Source organism: Salvelinus sp. IW2-2015, unplaced genomic scaffold, assembly GCF_002910315.2.
Source record: "Salvelinus sp. IW2-2015 unplaced genomic scaffold, ASM291031v2 Un_scaffold1381, whole genome shotgun sequence".
NCBI classification, from domain to species: domain Eukaryota; kingdom Metazoa; phylum Chordata; class Actinopteri; order Salmoniformes; family Salmonidae; genus Salvelinus; species Salvelinus sp. IW2-2015.
In genome coordinates this window covers 300342-318363 of record NW_019942871.1, presented here as the reverse complement: position 1 = coordinate 318363, position 18022 = coordinate 300342, and the positions used below count along the sequence as shown (strand labels likewise).

The following is an 18022-nucleotide window of genomic DNA, read 5'->3' as shown; positions in this document are numbered from 1 at the left end:
TGTCCCAAAACATAGTGTTTCCACACAACCATATCTCCATGTCGGCCACCTGTGCTAATTAGTTATCTAGCGTGTCTTCCTGACAACTGTGTGTAAATGGAACTATGGAGAAAGTGTAGTTCGTCAACTGGCACACACACAGCTTATGGATCTGTGCAGTAGGCTAAGTGTATCGTTTTTATTTGAAATATTATTTCTCACTGATATGAAAGATAAGGAGCATATGTTTTGAAAAACGTTTTGCAAGTGATGATTATTGATGCTTCTAAACGTTAAAGCACATTGTCGGGAATTGTAGTTCACACACATCCAACAATGTGCGAAACTAACTGATGAAAACCCCTACAGATAATAGGGGTTTTCAAGAGCTATAGCACCCTCCAGCTGTGAGGAGAGGGATGTCATCATGTTCGATGCGTTCAAGCGGAATGTGACACCGGTAGCGATCAGCGTGGATTTTGGACACACTCACACCCGGCTTTCTCTACAACATTTCAACGTCATGAAATCTACTCGAATCCGATTCTGTGTTATAGTACTGCACTCTTATTATTTTTTCGCCATAACTTGGAGGCTTCTCTGAGACAGTGTAAGCTAAACGCTGATGCTGAACGAACCAAGAAAACGAAACATAGCATTCTGCCGGCGCTACTTTTCTTTCATCCATAGGCTACATTTGCTTCAGAAGTTTTCTCCCCAAATGTAAGCGACGGCGAAGGTATTTTTGTACGTTTCTTTGGTTGTTCATGCACTTTTACTTTTTGTGCTATTTAGTATTTTTCTCTACAAAACAGACCAACAGTTCCATGGACAATATTTTAGAAAAGCGGGTGGTCTCCATTACGGAATACAATTGGCGACTGAATGAATTGAGGCCACACACAGAAAGGGAACAGTTGATTCGGCTGTACGAACTGAAATAATTCGTATTCTTTGCCGCTATTCACGTGGTAAGTGTCATCACAGTTCATTGAGTATCGACTGCCTACAATTGGAAACATTGTGTCAATGTAAATAAATACTGATTATTATGTAGCATATGCACACCTTGTGTTACACCCCTACCTCATTTGCACACACTGTATATAGACTTTTTCTACTGTATTATTGACTGTATGTTTGTTTATTCCATGTGTAACTCTGTGTTGTTGTATGTGTCGAACTGCTTTGCTTTATCTTGGCCAGGTCGCAGTTGTAAATGAGAACTTGTTCTCAACTAGCCTACCTGGTTTAATAAAGATGAAATAAAATAAATAGTTCACTGACCGACATTTTGACAGGTTACTTTGTGCACGAGAGTGCCCCAGGATCTGGATTAGTAGAATGTGATGTGACATTCTGATTCCATTTCTCTCCCTCTAGATGCAAAATCGAAGCCGTGTGTCTAGAGGCAGGGTTTAATAAGCTTTCTTATACAAAGCAGATTGTGATTCGATTACATTAAAGCTTTCTTAACGTTAAACTGAACCAAACACTTAGGCCTAATGGCTTGCTGTCTTCAAGGTATATTTGGTCAGTTTTTCATGCAGTGGCTGGTGGACTGGGAGTCTTCTTCTTGAGGGCCACGATGGACTATAAATGAAGCAATCGAGAAGGCACATGATCTGCCTGGAAACATACTCCATAACAAATTCCCTATTAGTCAGTTTCATTCCAAAAATACTTTTTAACATTTTGTTTGTATCACAATGACACCTTCCTTTTATTTCCATTATATGAGCAGTGAGGTAATGGATCTTAACCTGCTGAATAGCCTAACACATGTTGGTTAACTTTGTTCCTTTCATGTCTCCAGATGTGCAAGCTTTCCACATTGCTGGCTATGTTTGACCAGAAACATAGGCCACCATCCCAGACTTTAATAGCAGAGATACTGAGGCCACCTGGACTATTTACATTGACACCCCTCCCCCTTTGTTTTTACACTGCTGCTACTCGCTGTTTATTATCTATGCATAGTCATTTTACCCCTACCTACATGTACAAATTACCTCAACTAACTCGTTATTCTTATTTTATTGTTACTTTTTATTTTATTTTTTTAACTTTAGTTTATTTAGTAAATGTTTTCTTAACCAACAATGCAGTTCAAGAATTAGAGTTAAGGGCTTGTAAGTAAGCATTTCACGGTAAGGTCTACCTACACCTGTTGAATTCGTCACATGTGACAAATAACATTTTATTTTATTTTGCTCTTAGCTGTTCTCAACTACACACACACACACATCGTTTCTATCTGATACACTGGCACTTTGAGATCCAATATTCAAGGCCACATTAAATGCACTAGTTCAAACATAGTCATGTGTGTCATAATCATGCCCTATTGTTACCATGCCAGACTTTCATGCATTGTTATTGAGGCTGCTCTCAACTACTCAACCACACACACACAGGTCTGTGGTGGTATTTCCATCTGATACGGTGGCACATCCAATATTCAAGGCCACATTAAGTTCAAACAATCATGTGTGTCATAATCCTAATCATGCCCTATTGACCATTGTGCTGCGTGGCTAGCTGTGTGAAACACGTGTCACATAGGTGCCCATACTAAATCCCCCTGGTGTCTGAAAGTGAAAGCAGCCTATACTCTACTGCTGCTGTGACAATGGGTCTTGGTGTGTGTGTGCGCGTGCGTGTGCGCGTGTCAGTCAGTCAGGATCAACCGGGGCCATGCCATCCATGCGTGATTTATAATCCCTGTGTTTTAACAGATTGCATCCGAGCAGCTCAATAATTGTGCCATCCCATTCCCTGCAGCAGACAGAGATGAAGGGTTGTATAACCAACCATACAGCTGAGCGTTAGGACTGGGGTTATATATTGTTCTTGGACATAGTTCGTTGATCCCACTGTGATTTAGTGCGGAGAGACTTTCGAGGGACACATGGGTCCATTGCTTTCCTACTCATTTCACAATCTCTGGGAAAAGCGACTGGCCTTATTACGGTCTCTTGCATTTTCTCATCCTCTTAATGCATGAGTGATTTCTTCTTCTCTGCTCTTCTGCACGTGTGTTTTGGCCTGAACGCCTGGAGAGCTTGGTCGTGTTCCCCTGCTCAAACGTTGCGTGCATAAACCAATGGTTGCGTGTCACATCATCGACTGTGCCGTCGGGCACCAGATTGCTATAGCATATGATGTGGTAAACTGATGCCTATCCAGGCGTTGTTAGATCTGGTATGCTTCAGCAACACCTGGGCAGAGGAACGCTCCCCTCATCTCTCTCTAGCTCCTCATCCCTCTATCTTTCACCCCTAACCTCACTCTCTCTCTCTCTCTCACCCCTAACCTCACTCTCTTTCACCCCTAACCTCACTCTCTCTCTCTCTCTCTCTCACCCCTAACCTCACTCTCTCTTCACCCCTAACCTCACTCTCTCTCTCACCCCTAACCTCACTCTCTCTCACCCCTAACCTCACTCTCTCTCTCACCCCTAAACCTCACTCTCTCTCTCACCCCTAACCTCACTCTCTCTCACCCTAACCCCCTCTCTCTCTCTCTCACCCCTAACCTCACTCTCTCTCACCCTTAACCTCACTCTCTCTCTCACCCATAACCTCACTCTCTCTCTCACCCTAACCTCACTCTCTCTCTCCCCCCTAACCTCACTCTCTCTCACCCCTAACCTCACTCTCACTCTCTCTCTCACCCCTAACCTCACTCTCTCACCCCTACCCTCACTCTCTCTCACCCCTAACCTCACTCTCTCTCACCCCTAACCTCATCTCTCTCACCCCTAACCTCACTCTCTCTCTCTCTCTCCTAACCCTTCTACCCTAACCTCTCTCTCTCTCTCCTAACTTCTCTCTCTCTCCTAAACTCTTCTCTCTCTCTCTCTCCCCTAACCTCTCATCTATCTCTCTCCTAACCCCTCTCCCTAACCTCTTCTCTCTCTCTTTCACCTCTAACTCTCGCTGCTCCTATTTATGGCAGCGAGTATCACTCACTATAATTAGGTGGTTCACGTTGTGTCTGTATGTCCAGTCCAATCCAATCCTGCTAATGCAAATGTGTTAGGCTAGATTTGTTTGTCCTATCCTATTCTAACTTGCCTACAGCTGCGGCATAGACATGGCTAATGGACTGATGAAAATAAGAGGATCCACTCTTGCTCTTGCAGTCATTTCTCTCTATTCTTACATGCAGTAATTATGAAGCATGTTTTACTAGTTGAAGGTCTACTGCCTACGTAACCAACACTTACTGGGCCTTTACAGTTCATATCTATTTCTGCAGTCAATCAGGCACTACATCTCTCCATTTTGTCTAATAACATCAATATCCCGTTCCTCTTTTTCACCAGTTGTGCAACATGCTGAGAGGCAGTTTCATCATTCAAAGAATTGAAGCAAAGCAACCCCTCCAGATGACTAACATTTATACTAGGGATGAATTAATTATTCAACTAAAGGTTTTTCTACAGTTGAAGTTGAACTGTTTTTTTAATCAAATGAGTTCACATCATCTGTCTAATTTCACAAGCATTCACATTTGAAATATATATGCATGATTTGTTGATAGTTTATAGTTGATATCCTGAGGCACACTAGCTAGCGTTAGCCATGGCAGAAAGACATGGAGACGCATCCTTTCAGCAAGTCCAGATGAACTGCCTGCCTCACTATAGTGTGACTGAGTCTCCTGCTGGAATGAGGCATGCTGGGGCTCTGAGCTCAGCTCCATTCTTTGGCCTCTCCTTTGTAAATACAGCTTTTGTTTTTTGGGGGCAATGGGCATCCCACTTTCTGTCTTTCTACCCAATCACAGCTACAGACAGCAGCTTCAAATATTGCTCAACACACAGCTGACTGCTTGAACAGGAGGGACAACCCTTTTCCTCTAGTTGTTGGGAAATGTAGGCCCAGTGTCCTAGTAGTTGGCTGCTGGCAGCAGAACACTGTCCGAGGGTGCAATTAGAATGAGCAGGTATAATTTCTAGTTGACCTCTTCCCCCCACTTGTATATGACAGATTCATCGCAACATTTATTCCATGGCAAACAAGGTAGGGGGACAAGTGGGGGACACAAAGTGATTATTAATCATAGCAGAATGTGCAGTTTAACTAAGACTCTACACAGCCACAGATAAAGGAACACACCATCCCACCACCTTTCCTCAGAAAGTGTTCCTCTGTGTGTGACTGAGGCAGTCAACAGAAGCAGGCCTCTGAGTTGATCCCATAATGCCTCCACTCCCGTTGTTCTCTCCTTTGTTCAGTTAGTTTCAGGGGAACTTTTAAGAAAGAGTTGCATTACTTTGGAGACGTGCCCTGAAATATAATGAGAGAGAGAGAGAGCAGACCAGAGTTCCTGTGGAAAGTGTGACACCTCGGAATGAGCTGGCGGAGAAAAACCCATTAAAGAAACTACGTATGGTCATTTGTCATTCAGCTAGCTATTAATAGTCAGGCAGGCTAATGGTGTCTAGTTGAATGCGTAGTTTTTCTGGTGATATAAGTAGGCTACTTTGTCATCAGGTCAGACCTGTGTCCCTGTTGAGGTTGTTTTTCCTCATATCAGGCCTGCGTCCCAAATGGCACCCTATTCCCTATATAATTCCCATAGTGCTCTGGTCAAAAGTAGTGCACTATATAGGGAATAGAGTGCTATTTGGAACACTGCCCAGGTGCTAGTAGGGAAAGCAGTTGATTGTTTGAGTGTCTGACTATGGGTCAGCATGTGTTTGTTTGTTTCCAATGAGGGTCAGTGGAATACATGATTGGATTTAGGCCTACTCTAGACGTGACAGTACATTGAATAGATTGTGCTGACCTCAGGTGGTGCTGTAGTCCTGGTAGAGGGAGGTCATTACACTGAAAGGCTGTTATGTTCGTAGTCTGGTTCAGACAGAGACCTCTGGTATGTATGCAGATCATTTACCATGTGAATGTCTTCCAAGTTCTTTTATTTTGTTATTGGTTTGTTGGGATCCCCATTAGCCTACGTCAATGGTGACAGCTAGTCTTGCTGGTGTCCGACATATAACGAAAAATACATCACTGACAAAATACTTTACAATTTAGTTAATCAAGATAACTTGTGTTTATTACTGGAATGGTCTCAGGGAAGCCTTGTTCTAGATGTGCTGGTGTTTATTACTGGAATGGTCTCAGGGAAGCCTTGTTCTAGATGTGTGCTGGTGCTGGTGTTTATTACTGGAATGGTCTCAGGAAGCCTTGTTCTAGATGTGCTGGTTGTTATTACTGGAATGGTCTCAGGGAAGCCTTGTTCTAGATGTGCTGGTGTTTATTACTGGAATGGTCTCAGGGAAGCCTGTTTCTAGATGTGCTGGTGTTTATTACTGGAATGGTCTCAAGGAAGCCTTGTTCTAGATGTGCTGGTGTTTATTACGGAATGGTCTCAGGGAAGCCTTGTTCTAGATGTGCTGGTGTTTATTACTGGAATGGTCTCAGGGAAGCCTTGTTCTAGATGTGCTCTGTGTTTATTACTGGAATGGTCTCAGGGAAGCCTTGTTCTAGATGTGCTGGTGTTTATTACTGGAATGGTCTCAGGGAAGCCTTGTTCTAGATGTGCTGGTGTTTATTACTGGAATGGTCTCAGGGAAGCCTTGTTCTAGATGTGCTGGTGTTTATTACTGGAATGGTCTCAGGGAAGCCTCTTTTCCTAGATGTGTTGGTCGTTTATTACTGGAATGGTCTCAGGGAAGCCTTGTTCTAGATGTGTTGGTGTTTATTACTGGAATGGTCTCAGGGAAGCCTTGTTCTAGATGTGCTTTTATATTCAGCCAACTTCTCTGACTATGGTTCTATCAGATATGGGACCAGGCTAGTCTCGGAGTGCATTGAAAATGTTGAGAGGATCATTTTAGGAACTCATTCTTTTCTATCCTTCTAGTTGCCAGTGTCTGTCTCATTTGAGGACCGGTTGACATTTAGTCATGTAAGACAAACACAAGTGGTATCAGAATAGGTCAATAACGTTGTCATAATGTGTTGTGTGTGTTCTAATCAAATGTATTTATACATCCCTTCTTACATCAGCTGATATCTCAAAGTGCTGTACAGAAACCCAGCCTAAAACCCCAAACAGCAATGCAGGTGTAGAAGCACAGTTAGGAAAAACTCCCTAGAAAGGCAGGAACCTAGGAAGAAACCTAGAGAGCAACCAGGCTATGAGGGGTGGCCAGTCCTCTTCTGGCTGTGCTGGGTAGAGATTATAACAGTACATGGCCATTAAGGCCAGATAGTTCTTCAAGACGTTCAAAGATGACCAGCAGGGTCAAAGAATAATCACAGTGGTTGTGACTGTTGAGCTGTTCGCTAGTGTGTCGTGAACCTTGTTTAGATTAAACACAATGCCCTCGTGACACTACAGTGAACTCAGGACCTGGTTGGCTGCAGGTAGTGTCCTGCACGGGTCAGTATTTTAGGAGCTGCACCCGCCCCACCACGGCCACATCAATTCATAGCCCCACCCGATATCCGACATCGGGACAGATTTTTCCCCGCAACCTGACCCACACGCAATGAATTGTTCCTAGTTGATTTATGACCTGCCAAATAACATCAGTGTAATTGTTTTTATTACTCCAGAGTAATATGTTATTATTCCCTTCCCTGAATGAATGAATTTGTCTGCATGTCTATTCAACATTTGGATAAAAGGAAACCGGCAGTATCCTGTGTCTCTCTATAACTGACACAATCAGATTCATTCAGAATCACTACGAGACTTTGCAGCATGACTTAAAGCAACACCTGACAGTGTCCTCAAGGTAACTCCTCCATGAAATAGCCTGCTGGGTCTTTGAGTCCACAGCAGGGTTGGGCTCAAATTAAATTAATTCAGGAAGTAAACTGAAATTACAATTCAATGATTGAAAAAGGGGCATCTAATTTTAATTACCTCGATAAGTTGAAAAGGAGAAGCTATTTATGTGGAAAGTTTTTAAATGTGTGTTTTTAAAAATTCAAATCACTGAAATGACTGCCTTCAATTAGAATTGAGCCCAACGCTGGTCCACAGTGCAATGAATTGAGAGGGTTGAAAGGGAATATCTTTTGTGATCACGGGTCCTTTCTGAGAAGCTCTGTCTATGGATTTGTATTGATGTTATGGCTAGGGAGTGTCTGGCATGGGGGCAGGGTGTAACCACTCAGCACCAGATGGGAGATGGTTATCATATGACCCCTTAAGGTCATAACAGACAATACAACCCCTGGGAAGCCTTTGTCTCCCGGACCTTCATTTTAGGGTTGTCACCATACCAGTAACACTATACTCACAAGTATTGTGGCAAGGAAACAAAGCTTGAAGCGGATTTAATTTCTTGAGAAAACAGTCCTAATGTTAGAAACAAACAGCATGATGTTGTCACATTTGTTTATTTTGCAAGCTGTAGCATCCACAAGTTTACATAAAGTAGGGTTTTATCAGACCATAGAGTTTAGTCTAATCCGTGTTTTCTTTTTTTGCCATGGAGAATCTGGTATCGTAGTATAGCGATACTGGTATTGTGACAACTCTACTTAATTTCACCTTTAGATGTATGTCTGTGATGTTTGCTGTGTCTACATCAGCCGTCTGTCTGGACTAGATCACTCCATGCGTAGGCACTGTCATAGAAATAGAATCTCATTCTTCTGTTGGCACGGTTACATTTTCTGTGTTATCTTGTCAATGTTTTATTAGCCACTGTCTGCTGCTCTCAGAATGTATATCCTCCTCCAGTCATGTTGGTGTGTCATGGTGTGAGCAGCATTCTGTCATGGGTCATAGCCCAGGAACCTTATGGGTGAGGGTTTAGACACTTCTGTGTTCTAGTTCAATCACCGTCATTCACTGGTTGAGCTACAAAGTGCATGATTATTCAGCTGCTGTATCTAGTTATGTTTTACAGTCTTTTACACCACATGAAAGGGTAGGCTGGGCATGGTGTGAAGCCCTGGGTTGGCGTGGTGCGATGCCCTGGGTTGGCGTGGTGCGAAGCCCTGGGTTGGCGTGGTGCGATGCCCTGGGTTGGTGTGGTGCGAAGCCCTGGGTTGGCGTGGTGCGAAGCCCTGGGTTGGCGTGGTGCGAAGCCCTGGGTTGGCGTGGTGCGAAGCCCTGGGTTGCAAATACTTGAAATTTAAAAAGAAATACTTTATCTATGTCTATTAGAGCTTTCCTGACTTAATGAACCAATAGAAAAAGTCCCAAAACTGCAAACCCCGCCCAGGTCTTAACTTTAGGTCTAAATGGCGATTTGGGCTTGGGTTTACATTAGAGGTCGACCGATTATGATTTTTCAATGCCGATACCGATTATTGGAGGACCAAAAAAAGCCGATACCGATTAATCAGACGAACTCTAGTTTGCAACAAGCCAGGCGGCCCAAACTGTTGCATATTCCCTGACTCTGCGTGCAATGAATGCAAGAGAAGTGACACAATTTCCCTAGTTTAATATTGCCTGCTAACCTGGATTTCTTTTAACTAAATATGCAGGTTTGAAAAAATATATACATCTGTGTATTGATTTTAAGAAAGGCATTGATGTTTATGGTTAGGTACATTCGTGCAACGATTGTGCTTTTTTCGCAAATGCGCTTTTGTTAAATCATCCCCCGTTTGGCGAAGTTGGCTGTCTTTGTTATGAAGAAATAGTATTCACACAGTTCGCAACGAGCCAGGCGGCCCAAACTGCTGCATATACCCTGACTCTGTTGCACAGAACGCAGGAGAAGTGAACTCAATTTCCCTAGTTAAAAGAAATTCATGTTAGCAGGCCATATCAACTAAATATGCAGGTTTAAAAATATATACTTGTGTATTGATTTTAAAGAAAGGCGTTGATGTTTATGGTTAGGTACACATTGGTGCAACGACAGTGCTTTCTTTTGTGAATGCCCTTGTTAAATCACTCGTTTGGCGAAGTAGGCTATGATTCAATGATAAATTAACAGGCACCGCATCGATTATATGCAACGCAGGACAAGCTAGATAACTACACATGGTTGATGATATTACTAGTTTAACTAGTGATTATGTTAAGATTGATTGTTTTTTATAAGATACGTTTAATGTTAGCTAGCACCTTACCGTGGCTCCTTGCTGCACTCACATAACAGGTAGTCCGCCTGCCATGCAGTCTCCTCGTGGAGTGCAATGTAATCGGCCATGATCGGTGTCCAAAATGCCGATTACCGATTTGTTATGAAAACTTGAAATCGGCCCTAATTAATCGGCCATTCCGATTAATCGGTCGACCTCTAGTTTACATCCCAAATCGTACCATGCCCTGGTCATAAGTAGTGCTCTATGTAGGGAGTGAGGTGGTACCATGCCCTGGTCATAAGTAGTGCACTATGTAGGGAATGAGGTGTCATTTAGGATGCATGCTTGGCCCATCGGGATTAGAATGGACTGGGCCAGATAATCTGTTGTTTTGTTTACTCTGTAATGTAAAGATATTGGACCCTTTTTTGTTTTCACTATTTAGACACAGCGATGTGGATCTTGAGCAATGGCCTCAGGTGATGTGTCTGCTATCATTAGGAACCTCTTTATTTAGCCATATGAAAAGTACCAGGATTTAACTGAACTGGCAAAGGGAAGGCAAAAATGGCCCATGATTATGTCTACTTTACAAAATGTATATTATAAGCTTCATCAGTGTTACATAGTAGTAACAATTAAATGGAAACACGTAATATATGCTTGCTTGTCTTCCATTGGAAAGCACCCTCTATTATAATAATAATTACCTGTGGATGGCATTTACTTTACAGATGAATGTCTATTTTTAGCTGCTGAGGCCACATATATAAACAGAGGACTGAGTCACTCTGGAGTCTGTGGGTTGTTTTCATAAAATGAGAAGATGAAACATTGTGGATTATGAGACGATGAATGAATGGATGATGAACATCACCTCGTCCCACTCAGTTTAGACCTCTCCTGTTCTCCAAACAACATGTAGGTATGCTGTGCCTGTGTCAGAAAGCAAATAAGAATATCTCATGTGCCGTTCTTCCTCCATATACTGAAACATTTACCTGTCAGCTGTCCGCTGGGCCTAATGCAGTACATGCAGCTGTGTCAGCAGCAGCTATAGGTATTAGAAAGTGATGCTGCCTTGACCCAGGAGTCAAAAGTGCAAATTCCACTATTGTGCCTAATCCTTATTGTTGCAAGCTTCACAACACAACCTGGTCTGGTTGAACCTCACTAGCCAGATGAAGCTACCTGGCTGCTTATAACTTTATCTAGCTATTTATTTTCAATGACTGAAGTTCAATTTCAATAGGTGAACAAGTGGCAACCTAGCTAATACTTAGTCACAATGATTCCTAAATCATTGTTAAGAATAATGAAAATGACTGTATTTTCTACTGGTCATTGTTTTCAGGCTGGTTGTATTGGTGCTAGCTAGGTACCAAGCTAAAGCTAGCTACCCCAGAAGTTGAGGTGGAACAAATGATGCCTTATTACCAACGTGGTATTGTAAACACATCGTTCGTGGCCAGTGTTTGCTTGTTTGCAGACTTTTTTGTACAGCTTTGACAGTGCTACTGTATCTTTTTTGACACGCAAAGACCCAAACGGCATTCCATAGTATGTATGTCGTGAAGCTAATAGCAGTGGCGCTAATAACTGTGTGCAACTCCGGTAAGGCAACATCTGAAAAATAGGTAGTGTGTATCGGTGCTCGACCAGTCGGTGAAAGCCAACATCACCCACGACAGAGAACGGTTGATTGTCAAGGGCAATGAATTCAATTATCTTGGCTTTCATGGATTTCGCCTTTGAGTTGTCTCGCTGAAATTTTCTTACTCTTTCAAATGACTGTTCGACTTGTTGACTGCTCGATCCACACAGCAGACATTGTGGGCCAGGTTAGGGATGCTGTATTGCACGTATAGCACAAAATTTTACGTGGCGTCATTACGTCATGTACCTACGTTATATACAGTTGAAGTCAGAAGTTTACATACACCTTAGCCAAATACATTTAAACTCCGTTGTTCACAATTCCTGACATTTAATCCTAGTAAAAATTCCCTGTCTTAGGGCAGTTAGGATCACTACTTTTATTTTAAGAATGTGAAATGTCAGAATAATTGTGGAGAGAATGATTTATTTCAGCTTTTATTTCTTTTATCACATTCCCAGTGGGTCAGAAGTTTACATACACTCAATTAGTATTTGATAGCATTGCCTTTAAATTGTTTAACTTGGGTTAAACGTTTCGGGTAGCCTTTCACAAGCTTCCCACAATAAGTTGGGTGAATTTTGGCCCATTCCTCTTGACAGAGCTGGTGTAACTGAGTCAGGTTTGTAGGCCTCCTTGCTCGCACACGCTTTTTCAGTTCTGCCCACAAATTTTCTATAGGATTGAGGTTAGGGCTTTGTGATGGCCACTCCAATACCTTGACTTTGTTGTCCTTAAGCCATTTTGCCACAACTTTGGTTGCGCAAGTATTGCTTGGGGTCATTGTCCATTTGGAAGACCCATTTGCGACCAAGCTTTAACTTCCTGACTGATGTCTTGAGATGTTGCTTCAATATATCCACATCTTTTTCCTTCCTCACTATGCCATCTATTTTGTGACGTGTACCAGTCCCTCCTGCAGCAAAGCACCCCCACAACATGATGCTGCCACTCCCGTGCTTCATGGTTGGGATAGTGTTCTTCGGCTCCCATTTTTCCTCCAAACATAACAATGGTCATTATGGCCAAACAGTTCTATTTTTGTTTCATCAGACCAGAGGACATTTCTCCAAAAAAGTACTATATTTGTCCCCATGTGCAGTTGAAATCGTGTCTGGCTTTTTTATGGCAGTTTTGGAGCAGTGACTTCTCCTTGCTGAGCGTCGATATAGGACTTGTTTTACTGTGGATATAGATACTTTTGTACCTGTTTCCTCCAGCATCTTCACAAGGTCCTTTGCTGTTGTTCTGAGAGTGATTTTCACTTTTCGCACCAAAGTACGTTCATCTCTAGGAGACAGAACACGTCTCCTTCCTGAGCGGTATGACGGCTGCGTGGTCCCATGGTGTTTATACTTGCGTACTAATTGTTTGTACAGAATGAACGTGGTACCTTCAAGCGTTTGGAAATTGCTCCCAAGGATGAACCAGACTTGTGGAGGTCTCCAATTTTTTTCCTGAGGTCTCGGCTGACTTCTTTTGATTTTCTCTTGATGTCAGAGGCACTGAGTTTGAAGGTAGGCCTTGAAATACATCCACAAGTACACCTCCAATTGACTCAAATTATGTCAATTAGCCTATCAGAAGCTTCTAAAGCCATGACATCCTTTTCTGGAATATTCCAAGCTATTTAGAGGCACAGTCAACTTAGTGTATGTAAACTTCTGACCCACTGTAATTGTGATACAGTGAATTATAAGTGAAATAATCTGTCTGTAAACAATTGTTGGACAAATTACTTGTCATGCACAAAGTAGATATCCTAACCGACTTGCCAAAACTATAGTTTCTTAACAAGACATTTGTGGAGTGGTTGAAAAACCAACATAAGTGTATGTAAACTTCCGACTTCAACTGTAGGTATGCACTGCAGCTTTGACATCAGTTTTCAACATCGGCGTTAAACTAGACATCGGGCCGATAACGATGTTGGCATTTTTGCTAATATCGTCCGATTCCGATATGTTCACCGATATATCGTGCATCCCTACTTGTGTTACTAAGTGTGCCCTGAGGCTAACGGTCAATAAAGTACGGCCTTGCAACTCCCAATGTGCTTTTCAGCTATCGCTAAGTGGTGCCGGGCTGGTCAATGGAACTTCTAGGGAATGCTAATGTGGAGCAGTTTGTTTGTGTAACACAGAGAAGTGAAGTCACAGTGTAGCTTATGGGCTGTGTGTCCTGTTGGTGAGTTATTGTGTGGGTGCTGATGTTCCAGAACCATCAGACTGGAACAAATCCTTTCTCTAAAGAAACAGCATGGTGTGGAACACACTTTTTCTGAGAGAATTCCTGCACTGATCTCTCTCTCTCTCTGCACTCTTGATAACAATCCTGACCTTGAGTCTGTGATCCAAGCTGCCTGACCCATGTACTGAGAGTCAGTGAGTCAGAGTAACTGACAGAGAGGTCTGTTTAAAGTGCCAGGGTTGGCCATCCATCTGTGTAATGTCCCTGGGGTTGTCCAGGCTGTCATAAAGGTAATGGACTGGGACAATGTGTTTTAGAGGGAGTAGATGAGGCATCATCACCACATGAAAACAGGGCATTGAGTTGAATATTGATTCATTGAGTAGAGCAGACCTTTACCCCTGTGTGTGTGTGTGTGTGTGTGTGTGTGGGTGTGGCTGTGTTTTGTTGATGACGTTTACACTAAAGAGTCAGCTGCAGGATCATGCTGCTGTGCATCTCTGGCGGTATCGCTGCTGCGCTCAAACACACTCGTGTGTGTATTCAGTATGTGTAGACAGCTATAGCAGTAGCAGGAATGTCTGGCACAGCAGCACCGGCCCTCTGAGCTCACGGCCCCCTAGCCTACAGGCTGATGATAGGATGGTGATGTGATCAGTGTGCGCTTGGCTCGGCTTTCCCCATGTGGAGGCTCGCTGCCAGGGCTCAGTGTGGCTGCTGATGAGGGGAGGGTATAGGCTGTCTGGCCACAGAGGCTGTCTGGCCCACAGAGTGTGTATCCCAGATAGCACCCTATTCACTACGTCGTGCACTACATTGACCAGAGCCCTGTGGGCCCTACCTGCACTACTATGTACTACATGGGGAATAGAGTGCCATTGGGGACAGTTGCTACACTACATCGCCCTCCAACCAAGGTGTGTGTCTGTTCTCCTTCCCCGGCACGTGTAAATATCTTCTTGTAAATGAGTGTCTCCCTGTATTTATATTTCTGGTCAATTTACTGATTTTATATAATTCCTTATTATGCAGCATTTTTGAGAGTGAACCTGCAAGTAAGCATTTCATTTTACTGTGTACCATGTTTATCCTGTGCATGTGACAAATAGACTTGACGTGTGTGTGTGTGTGTGTGTTGTGTGTGTGTGTGTGTTGTGTGTGTGTGTGTGTGTGTGTGTGTGTGTGTGTGTGTGTGTGTGTGTGTGTGTGTGTGTTGTGTGTGTGTGTGTGTGTGTGTGTGGTGTGTGTGTGTGGTGTGAAGAGAGAGTGTTCACGTGGGCAGAATCATTCTCTCCTGCAATTGATGTTGTCATGGGGATCTATCCAGAGGTCTCTTAGGTTGTTCTCTTGTCTGGCACCAGGTCAGTAATCTAAGCCACCACACTGACTCCACAGTTCTATCAGGTCAGTAACCTTAGCCACCACACTGACTCCACTGTTCTATCAGGTCAGTAACCTTAGCCACCACACTGACTCCACAGTTCTATCAGGTCAGTAATTAAGCCACCACGACTCACAGTTCTATCAGGTCAGTAACCTAAGCCACCACACTGACTCCACAGTTCTATCAGGTCAGTAACCTTAGCCACCACACTGACTCCACAGTTCTATCAGGTCAGTAACCTTAGCCACCACACTGACTCCACTGTTCTATCAGGTCAGTAACCTTAGCCACACACTGACTCCACAGTTCTATCAGGTGTGTGTGTGTGTGAGAGATCTATCAGGTCAGTAACCTAAGCCACCACACTGACTCCACAGTTTATCAGGTCAGTAACCTTAGCCACCACATGACTCCACAGTTCTATCAGGTCAGTAACCTAGCCACACGCTGACTCACAGTTTCTATCAGGTCAGTAACCTAAGCCACCACATTGACTCCACAGTTCTATCAGGTCAGTAACCTAAGCCACCACGCCTGACTCCACAGTTCTATCAGGTCAGTAACCTAAGCCACCACACTGACTCCACAGTTCTATCAGGTCAGTAACCTAAGCCACCACGCTGGCTCACTGTTCTATCAAGTCAGTAACCTTAGCCACCACACTGACTCCACAGTTCTATCAGTGCAGCGAGCTTCTCAGACATCTGCTATGGGAACACTGTGAATATGCACAGTGCCAATATGACCCACCACATCACTCATGTGTGGATCCTGGATGTCAGACCTCTACATCAAACAGCTGTGCTTTTATTGGTCACAGTTCGATTGATGGCTCTATAACCAAATAGTCTTAAAGAGGTCATAAATATTCAGTAGGATTTGAATGTGAATGATATTGAAAGCCCTCCAACTACCTTGTGTTGTCCAGTATGTTAGTTGTGTAATGTATTATGAATGGTGAGTTCATTCCCAACGCTCAGGCGCTTCATCTGATTGTAGTATGCCCTGGTTTCTGGGGTTGTTGCGTCATATCACATGACATGTGAGAGGTAGAATAATATTGCATGCTTTGTAGAGGTCACATTACAATGGCAAGAGCCTTTAGTGGTAGTTTTAAGGGCTTTCAGTCATCTCTTGCTGGGGCCAGTTTTGTGTGTGTGTGTGTGTGTGTGAGATTCTGCTTTCACATACACACCTGTATGATGACTCAGTTTACATTTACATTTACATTTAAGTCATTTAGCAGACGCTCTTATCCAGAGCGACTTACAAATTGGTAACCTAAGCCACCACGCTGACTCCACAGTTCTATCAGGTCAGTAACCTAAGCCACCACACTGACTCCACAGTTCTATCAGGTCAGTAACCCAACCCCTCAGTTGACCCTTTGTTCAGGTTTAGCAGCTGAATTTACAAGCAAAAAATAGTGACAAGTAACGGCACAGCCTTTTCTACTGCATATAAACTCAGCAAAATAATAAATGTCCTCACTGTTAACCTCTCTAGGGTACGTGAGACGTTAGCGTCCCACCTCGTCAACAGCCAGTGAAAGTGCAGGGCGCCTATTCAAAACAACAGAAATCCCATAATTAAAATTCTTAAACATACATGTATTTTACACCATTTTAAAGATACACTTGTTGTAAATCCAGCCACAGTGTTCGATTTCAAAAAAGCTTTACGACGAAAGCAAACCAAACGATTATGTTAGGTGAGTGCCTATTCACATAATAACACCAGCCAAAGAAGGATTCACAAAAAGCAAAAATATAGATAAAATTAATCACTAACCTTTGATGATCTTCATCAGATGACACTCATAGGACTTCTGTTACACAATACATGTATGTTTTGTTCGGTAAAGTTCATATTTATATCCAAAAGTCTGAGTTTCATTGGCGCCTTACGTTCAGAAGTCACAAAACATCCTTTGATTTTGCAGAGAGCCACATCAATTTACAGGAATACTCATAATAAACATTGCTAAAGATACAACTGTTATGCATGGAATTTTAGATGCACTTCTCCTTAATGCAACCGCAGTTCTTGCTGTGAGATGTTACCCACTCTTCCACCAAGGCTCCTGCAAGTTCCCGGACATTTCTGGGGTGAATGGCCCTAGCCTCACCCTCCGATCCAACAGGTCTCAGACGTGCTCAATGGGTTGAGATCCGGACTCTTTGCTGGCCATGGCAGAACACTGACAATCCTGTCTTGCAGGAAATCACACACAGAACGAGCAGTATGGCTGGTGGCATTGTCATGCTGGAGGGTCTGTCAGGATGAGTCTGCAGGAAGGGTACCGCATGAGGGAGGAGGATGTCTTCCCTGTAACGCACAGCGTTGAGATTGCCTGCAATGCACAACAAGCTCAGTCCGATGATGCTGTGACACACAGTTCCAGACCATGACGGACCTCCACCTCCAAATTGATCCCGCTCCAGAGTACAGGCCTCGGTGTAACGCTCATTCCGTCGACGATAAACGCGAATCCGACCATCACCCTTGATGAGACAACTGCCGACTCGTCAGTGAAGAGCACTTTTTGCCAGTCCTGTCTGGTCAGCGACAGTGGGTTTGTGCCCATAGGCGACGTTGTTGCCGGTGATGTAAGGCAGGTCCTCATCAGACAACAGGCCTACAAGCACTCAGTCCAGCCTCTCTCAGCCTATTGCGGACAGCTGAGCACTGATGGAGGGATTGTGCGTTCCTGGTGTAACTCGGGCAGTTGTTGTTGCCATCCTGTACCTGTCCCACAGGTGTGATGTTTCATAGAAGGGAAAACTAACA

The 18022-nt window shown here is 43.4% G+C and overlaps 1 long non-coding RNA gene across 1 annotated transcript in view; it reads left to right on the top strand.

Annotated features, from left to right (window-relative positions):
- Positions 1-404: 404 nt before the first annotated feature.
- The window catches only part of LOC112070634 (uncharacterized), a 39470-nt gene continuing 21852 nt past the window's right edge, over positions 405-18022 (top strand). The window contains exon 1 of the long non-coding RNA XR_002893937.1: positions 405-950. This is a non-coding gene — a long non-coding RNA (uncharacterized lncRNA). The remainder of the gene's footprint in view (positions 951-18022) is intronic.